Below are 9,461 nucleotides of genomic sequence, written 5' to 3'. Positions count from 1 at the left end.
GAGACAGGTTTTCACCATGTTGCCCAGGCTGGTCTTGAACTCCTGGGCTCATGACATCTGCCCACCTCAGCCTCCCAAGGTGTTAGGATTATTTGCATGAGCCACTGCTCCTGGCCTAAAATCTTATAAAGAAAATTTAATATCATTGGAAAATGCTTACAGTATAAAGCAGTCAAATAAATACTCTATGTAATTTGTTATATATGTATAAATATATAGGAAAATATTCATGGTGTTATCTCTGGATGACAGTGTTGATCACGAGTGATTTATTTATTTTTCTTTATTATAATGCTCTATATTTGTCAATTGTTGCAAGTCAATATACAATTAAAAAGATCTTACTTACAAAAAAATGTTGGAATTGAAGTCTGGGGGTCTGGATTTGAGTCCAGGCCCCAACAATGGCTGTGCAACCTGTAGTAGGAGAAAGCTGAAAAATGGGAAAAATTTGTCTCACCTTTCTCATCGGAGAGGCAAGAAACTAAAATAAGATAATGTGCACAGGAGTCATGTGGAAGGAAAATGGCAAAAAAGATAGAGGGGCTATTGCTCATATGAATCTGACTAGGAAACAAGAAGCTACTCTTAAAAGAAATACTGATGCTTACAAGGTTTCAGGTCACCCCTATCTCCTCCAGCCTATCTTTAAAAGAGACAAAATTCAAAACAAAACAACACAAAATCTCACGCAGAAGGTTCTTCTGCCTGGTAATGGAGTGCTTCTCTGTAGTTAAGACATAAGCTACATCTGACAACTGCACTATCAGATGGGAGCTCTGGACATGTGAGAATCATTGCTCCTGTACTGTAAGACCTGAAAGAGCCCCCCAGCCAGCCACCAGCCTTGCAGAGGATTACATGAGGTCTCCATACAAAGCTGGATGCTTCAAGATATTTGCAGTCTCAAGAGTGCATTCCCTGCCTCTGACAGAGTGGTAGGGGCTGTTACAACTCATCCTGGGGTGCCCAAGAAGACACTCAGCATTCATTGCAGGTAGTGTGGCCACAGTGCAGTCACACTGGAATCCATGTGCAATATTTATTTAACTACAAAATGTAAATGTCCTAAGTCCCAGCAATCCTACTTCTCTGCAGCAACTCTAGAGACATATCTGCTGATGTGCATGAAATGGCTGGGCATTCCTTTTAAGTACTACATGATATTCCAAAGATGAGCCATGCTAAAATAGTATTCAGACCCCAGAGACTTCCCTTGTTGTTCAGCATCTCGAGTTAAGCTGCATTGAAGTGAATCCACATGTCACAACATCAAAAGTCTCCAAGAGGCCGGGCGCGGTGGCTCAAGCCTGTAATCCCAGCACTTTGGGAGGCCGAGACGGGTGGATCACGAGGTCAGGAGATCGAGACCATCCTGGTCTACACGGTAAAACCCCGTCTCTACTAAAAATACAAAAAACTAGCCGGGAGAGATGGCGGGCGCCTGTAGTCCCAGCTACTCGGGAGGCTGAGGCAGGAGAATGGCGTAAACCCGGGAGGCGGAGCTTGCAGTGAGCTGAGATCCGGCCACTGCACTCCAGCCTGGGCGACAGAGCGAGACTCCGTCTCAAAAAACAAACAAACAAACAAACAAACAAACAAACAAACAAACAAACAAAAGTCTCCAAGAGTTTGTTTTTTGTTTTTTTAATTAAAAAAAAATTATGTTGCTAATCAGAGTACACACTATCAAATCACTTATATAAAAATAACTCAAAACATTACAATTCTAATTTCTGTGGGTGTATAAGGCACAGAAAAATGTCTGGAAAGATTCATACCAAATTGATCATATTTATTAGAACTGAGGGTATGGGAGAATGTGGAGGATACAATCTTCCTTACCTGTATTTAAAATTATTTTTAAAAAGAATGTGTTCATGTATTACTTGTGCAATTCACATAAATTTGGCAGTAAAAATTAACATAGCTGACACAAAATGATTATGAATAGTTGACAATTGTTTTGTTTTGTTTTTGTTTTTTTTTTTGAGACAGAGTCTTGCTCTGTCACCCAGGCTGGAGTGCAGTGGCCGGATCTCAGCTCACTACAAGCTCCGCCTCCCGGGTTTACGCCATTCTCCTGCCTCAGCCTCCCAAGTAGCTGGGACTATAGGCGCCCACCACCTCACCCGGCTAGTTTTTTGTGTTTTTAGTAGAGACGGGGTTTCACCGTGTTAGCCAGGATGGTCTCGATCTCCTGACCTTGTGATCCGCCCATCTCGGCCTCCCAAAGTGCTGGGATTACAGGCTTGAGCCACTGCGCTGGGCCAATAGTTGACAACTGAACAAACAAATAAATATAGTCATTCAAAGACAAGTTTCTCATTGTTGGAGAAAGGATTATAAAATTGGAAAGGGGAGGAGAAGACAGAATACACCCTAGGGTGCTGGATTGAAATTGAAGGTATAAGTAAAAAACTCATGGTTTAAAAAGGGACAGAGGAAGGGAGGACGGGAGAGAGAGTTAGGGAAGTCAGGGGAGAGAGGGAAAGAGATAAAGAAATTGTTCGTATGTATACGCACAGAGGACCTGGAAACAATGGAACTCCACTAGCAATGAGCATACTTAGCATGGAGGCATTGGTTTCTATGTCATTGTCCTGTAAGAGAAAACAGGGCCACTTACAAAATGGTCATTGAAGGCCTGCAACCGAGAAAGCACAAGACGAGCCTGAAACTTCTGGTGCCAAAAAGTAAGGAAATACTCAAAGAATAACAGGGACATATCAGATGGACAAAGAAGCCAGTTTGTAGAGACTCCCACTGGCCAAATATGAGACAAATTTAGCCCAAAAACAAATAATGATTGAAAATCATGATTTATTGAATGAAATAATCATCCGCCAGTTACATGGATATAAATAAATAAGTGAAAAAGAAGGAAAAGCTCTTCCTTGCAGTAGAAAGACAACTAGTACATGTAGAAAGAATACTATAATTAGAAAAATTTCCTCTTGGCAACTACCATCATCATCCTTGAATCAACCAAGAATCCTCAATGGATATTAAAACTACTGAGGGGATGTTTGAGGAATAACAGGGGATATTTACATAGTTTTGAAATATCTCCCATCAGAAGCTTACTTATTTCAAAGGAAAAGGACATTTGCCTAAGAATGGAAAAGTTGAAACACCACTGTCACCAAGACATTCAGGTTAGCAATTCCAATCAGGGGACAAAGCTACATCTTGTACCCCCGACAGGAAGAACCGAGGAGACCAAAGCACCATTGTGGTGGCATTTCTGCCAGAAATGCGTTAGTGCAAACCTAATCCTCATAAAATATCAGGGTTTTTTGTTTTTGTTTTTGTTTTTTTGAGGCTGAGTCTTGCTCTGTCGCCCAGGCTGGAGTGTAGTGAGGCAATCTCGGCTCACTGCAAGCTCCGCCTCCCGGGTTCATGCCATTCTCCTGCCTCAGCCTCCTGAGTAGCTGCAACTACAGGCGCCCACCACTGCGCCTGGCTAATTTTTTGTATTTTTAATAGAGACGGGGTTTCATGGTGGTCTCGATCTCCTGACCTTGTGATTCGCCCGCCTCGGCCTCCCAAAGTGCTGGGATTACAGGCGTGAGGCACGGCGCCCGGCCAATATCAGGGTTTAAAAAACCACATTGAGGACGATCCACACAGTAGCCGGCCTCCAGCCCTCAAAAACATCAATGTCGTGGAACACAAAGGAAGATGAAGGCATAAAAGGAGGCCAAGGAGAGATGGGCACTGAAGGCAACTCAAGATATGCGATTTCCTTCTATCACTAAGGATAGTATTAGGATCATCAGCCTCATCAAAGCAAAATCTGTAGATGATGGGTTATCCTATCAATATTAACTTCCTAATTTGTGTGTATTTTCTAATTTCTGTGTTTATGGAAGTGTGCATCCTTGTTTATGGGAAATGTACGCTGAAGTATTCATGGGTGAAAGAGCATCAGGTCTGCAGTTAATTCTCCAATGGTTCAGAAAAATTAAAGTGTGTGTATACACATAATTAAAGTGTGTGGGTGTGTGCGCGCGCGCGCGCATGTGTATTAGTCTATTTTCATGCTGCTGATAAAGACAAACCTGAGATTGGCTAATTTATAAAGGAAAAGAGTTTAATGGACTCACAGTTCCACATGGCTGGGGAGGCCTCACAATCATGGCGGAAGGTGAAAGCTATGTCTAACAAGGCAGCAGGTAAGAGAAAATGAGAGCCAAATGAAAGCAGAAACTCCTTATAAAACCGTCAGATCTCGTGAGACTTATTCACCACCATGAGAACAGTGCGGGCAAAACCTCCCGCACGATTCACTTACCTCCCACTGGGTCCTGCCTGCAACACATGGGAATTACGGGAGCTACACTTCAGATGAGACTGGGTGGGGACACAGCCAAATCATACCAGTGAGATACATAAAAAGAGAGAGGAAGCGAGAAAAGAATAAAAGCTGGTAAAATGCTAACAATTAGGGAATCTGATGAAGAGAATATGGGAATTCTTACAACTTGTCTGTAAGCCTGAAAATAAATTAAATTAAAAAGAAATGGCAAGTTTAAAGGCAAAATAAAGGGGTAGACAAAACAACTTGCGTCAAGCAACCAGGGACTCCAACCAAGATGTCAGAGTCAACAACTTGGCCAATACTGTGGAGAAGCTGTGTACACAGAATACTCAAAACCCTGGGGCCAAGGCCAGGAGCCTGTCATCCCAGCGCTTGGGCCCAGGAGTTCCAGACCAGCCCAAGCAACAGAGCAAGACCTTATTTTTACAAAAAGAAAATGTTTAAAAGACTAGCCAGGTATGGTGGCTTGTGCCTGTGATCCCAGCTACTTGCGAGGCTGAGGAGGGAGGATCTCTTGAGGCTGAATGGTCGAGGCTGCATTGATCCATGATTGCACCACTGCATTCCAGCCTGGGAAGTCCAGCCTGGAGAGACAGTCAGACCCTATTTGGAGAAAAAAAAGAAAAAAAAATCTGGGTTCAGGTTCAAATGTCGGCCAAGAGAAAGGACAGTAAGGTCTTTCAAAACCTTCATTTCTAAAACAGTACTATTAATCCTAAATCAAAGGACACTAGGGTGATGGAGCAGGTTTTGAGTAGTTTTGAGTGGAGAGCAGCTAGCACTGAGCCAAGCCCCTAGAATGTGCTCACAAGATGAGAGTGTGGCTAGTCTCTCCCTGCTTGCTTGCAGCCCTCAAGCCCATCACTGAAATACACAGGGAGGTGAGGGCCTCAAATACCTGAGACGCTAAGAGTAAGCACAGAGTGGGTGAGGAGCCTCTGTTTCAGGGCCAAGTCTGTGACCCATTGGGTTGCAGAAGCTTTTTATTGAATAAAGTTCCAGGGCTCCAGTGATCCGTCAATGCTGCACCTGCAGCCCGCGGATGTAGGAAAAGCTAGGTGTCAGCTGATTCAGAGGGGCAGGATAGCCAGCCCAGTGCCTGAAACGCATGGGCCTTTCCAGCGCTGCTGGATCTAGCTTTGGAAACTTGGAGGACTGATATAAAGATGGTCCCAGGCTGCTGCAGTCCTTGGCACTAGAGGGCAGGCCAGCAGGTTCCCAGTCTGCAAGGGTCAACTGAACAGGGACCTTGGCACCAACTGCAGAGTGGCTGCTGTCAACTTACACACACGCATGCGCGCACATACACACACACACGCTCTCCAGAGGGAAACTTAGTATATAAAAAATAAAAAATTCATAGAATCAAAGAAGAATTGCATTTCTCAGGCAGTTTAACTCTTTCCCCTTGGGCAGGAGAAGGTTCAGTTTTGACAAAACCCCTAATATGCCTCCGTTGAGACCTGCTGTCACATCTCTGGGTTTGAGTATCCACAGTTCAGGATGGAGGGAGAGCCCAGAGATAGGGCCAGACAGGCCTCCACCCCTCCCTCTGGCAGTTCCTCCATCTCCCCGGCCCCAGCTTCCTCCAAAGTGACATATAAAGACGGCACTGTCCAGTTCCTCCTGTCATCATGGAGATAACAGATAACACGCAGCGTCCTAGAAGACACTCCGCGGTCAATAACTAGCAGCAATGACTGTGATTATCATCCACATTTGCTTCCTGGGGATACAGAAATATATCCTCCCTGGAGCCTCGGTTCTCCTGGACTCAGAGAGGGACATGAGCTGCTGCTATGAGCTGCTCCTGGCGCAAGAGTTCCCAGGCTGCACGTGCCAGGCACACAGCACATGCCCAGGACACACCTGTTGAGTGAACACATGGACAGGTACAGCCAAATCTTTCTGACATCTTAAAAGCACTGAAGGAAATTCTAAGTCCTCTTAAAAATATATCTTTAAAAACATCTATGAGCATGACTTTCCTCGCCCCTATACCTGCAAGCAGACATCGTGTTACCCTTGAGTCTAAATCATCTTTTCCCTTTTGCGTTGCAAAAATTTTCCCTGACAGCCAACAGAACACATTCTTCTTCTAATTGTTGGTTTACCTGTCACAAATGCTGGTGGATCTCCCCATCTCTAATCCTCACCCGCTCATTCATTAACTATCAAGTGTGGCTTTTTGGAACAATTATATTCTGTCCTGCTGTCAGCTCTATCCACACAGGTAGAGGATACCTCCCAACTCCTTACACAGGATGTAAATTATTGCTGGCATACCAGTACCTGAAAAATGATTACACTCAGTGCACAGTTAAATAATGGATGCTTAGCACAGTGCATTGTAATAAGCAAAAGATATGAAATGTCTCAGTTCTAAGTGGAATATGCTAAGTATTTTTTTTGTAATAAAACCGTTTTGGGGGAAGACAGGCTATTGAATCATGGTCTCCAGAAAAGACATCCATGTGTCAGTTCATTTGCAGAAGCCGGCGGGCGCTGTCATCTCATCTGTGAAGTGGGGACAAGAATCATATTTTCAATCAAGTAGAGTTACTGCTTAGCACTGAGCCTGGCACATAGTAGGTGCTCAGTAAATGGCAGTAACTGCTGTCATCTGAGGAATGGCTGCCCTGGTTAGGCTGGCGGTAAGCTAGGGCAGTGTCTGCACTGGAGTGCTCACCACCTTGATGTACCTGTGGTCAGGTTTAGTGTCTGACCACAGGGAGGAGCAGGCACAGCACCCTGCCCTGCCCCACCCACCTTTCCACTGGGAAGCTGAGGGTAGAGCCTGCTTTGTCACCAAACACGATAGAAGGTTCCGGAGGGCTGGGAGGAAATGGAGTTAGGGTGGCTCTTGAAGACTTCTCTGCCTTGGAAGCCTTCCAGAAATAAAACCCTGGAACTCAGTGCAGTGCTCAGGCCTGGGCAGTGGGGGCCTCTTCCTGAGCCCCATGCTCTACAGGGCCCTTCTGTGATCCTTGTCTCAGGACAAGGAATACGCAGATACAGGGGCATGCCTGCCTGGGGCCTGCATTCTTCCCATTTCAAAGCATGCTCTAGTCCCCTTAGGAAGTCCATTTCACAGCAAAGGAAGCTGAAACCCAGAGGATACCGATTTCCCTGCAAAGCAGAAGATGTGGTCTTGCTAATTCCAAACCAGTTGTTCCTTATTCCAAAGCAGTTCTGGCCTCACCCTGCCTCCTGCTCCCTTGTGACATGGGTGCCCGGGATCTTTTGCACCTGTGCAACAGGCACCTCTTTGACCTCCTTCACAACAAATGAAGCTGAGACCCAGAAGATAAAGGATTCACTGGGAAACAGAAGAGATGGTCTTTGAAGCTGGTCCAGCCCCACCCTCTCCCCACACCTCCCAACCCTCCCGTGATATGGGTTCCTGGGACCTTTGCACCTGTCCATAGGGCACTTCTTTGGCCACCTAGACCAGTCCATCTGGTGTTCTCAAGCCAAGGCCCCCAGAAGATGCAGCAGGCTGTGCTGAGTGGGAATGAACCTTCCTGCTCTCATTCCTGCCTGGGGAGGTGGAGCGGGACCCACCATAGAGCCAGGGCTGAGAGCAGCAGAACTATCTAGAACACTCACCCCAGCATCCTGCCCACTGCAGCACTGATGCCGGAGCAAACCACCTCTGCTCACAGGACTTCTCAGCAGAGTCCCCTCTGCAGTCCCCACAGGAGGTCTGGAGCTCCAGGGCCAGAAGTGCATGGTTTTCCTCTGTATCCCTAAGCACCCCAGAGCACTGAGGCACAGGGCGTAGTGCTGGGGTGCTGCGTAACCTGCAGATGTTTCCAACCTTCTAAGTCTCAGCGTATACATTTGTTTCCTGAGGCCATGATACTAAACATGGTGGCTTAAAACAACAGATAGTTATTTCTCACTGCTCTGGAAGCTGGAAGCCAGAAATCAAGGTGTCTATAGGGTCATACTCCCTCAGGCTTCAGCGGAAAATCCGTTTCTTGACTTTTCTGGCTTTTGGTGGCCTTCCTGAGGATGTGACTGCATCCCTCTAATCTCCGCCTCTGTCTTTACACCACCATCTCTCCCTATGCCAGCTCCCCCATGTGTCTCATGTAAGGACACACGTCATCGAAGTCAGGGCCCACCTGGATAACTCAGGATGATCTCAGCATCTCCAGACACTTGATTCACTTGTATCAGGTGATATGGTTTGGCTCCATGTCCCCAACCAAATCTCATCTTGAATTATAATCCCCACGTGTCAAGTGCGGGACCAGGTGGGAGTAATTGGATCCTCGGGTCGGTTTCCCCATGCTGCTCTCATGATAGTGAGTTCTCAGAAGATCTGATGGTTTTATAAGCGTCTGGTATTTCCTCTGCTCGCAACCCTCTCTCCTGCTGCCATGTGAAGAAGTGCCTGCTTCCTCTTCACCTTCTGCCATGATTGTAAGTTCCCTAAGTCCTCCCCAGCCATGCAGAACTGTGAGTCAATTAAACCTCTTTCCTTTATAAATTACCCAGTGTCAGGTATTTCTTCACAGTAGTATGAGAATGGACTAACACATTAGCAAATACCCCGTTTCCAAATAAAGTAAACATTTACAGGTTCCAGGGATCAGGATGTGGACATATCTTTTTGGGGACCACCATTCAGCCCACTACTGTGTCCTCAATTATAAGGCACAAATAATAATAGTATTAGCCTCACAGAATTTTGGTGAGGATTTAACACGACAATGTATATTAGACAAATGCTAAAAATATTCAGTATAGATATTTTAATTTTCTCTGCACATACATTTAGGTAAAAAAATAATATATCGATCTTGATAATAGAGTCCTAGTGCACGTCAAACATTTACTTGCTTAGTTTAATCAAAACCATCTTTAAACGTTATTTGCATATTCAGGGTGAGGTATCCTTGTGCAAATCCCAGGACAAGGTGTTCCCAGGGACAGGGGTAGTCGGGGTCATTAAAGGGGCTTTAAACATCACTGATGAGTCACTTTCATTGTACTAGCAAAATAAACAGTTCAAGTACAAGAGCTAAGGTTTCTAAGACACACATGGACTTTCAGAGAAAAATGCAGCAAATGGATCAAGAGAAGAAAAAGAAAGAACAGGATTTTTTGTTTAAGATTAAAAAAAGGA

Source organism: Piliocolobus tephrosceles, chromosome 21, assembly GCF_002776525.5.
Source record: "Piliocolobus tephrosceles isolate RC106 chromosome 21, ASM277652v3, whole genome shotgun sequence".
Taxonomy (NCBI): domain Eukaryota; kingdom Metazoa; phylum Chordata; class Mammalia; order Primates; family Cercopithecidae; genus Piliocolobus; species Piliocolobus tephrosceles.
The sequence above is the reverse complement of the archived record's forward strand: the minus strand, read 5'-3'. Positions refer to the sequence as shown.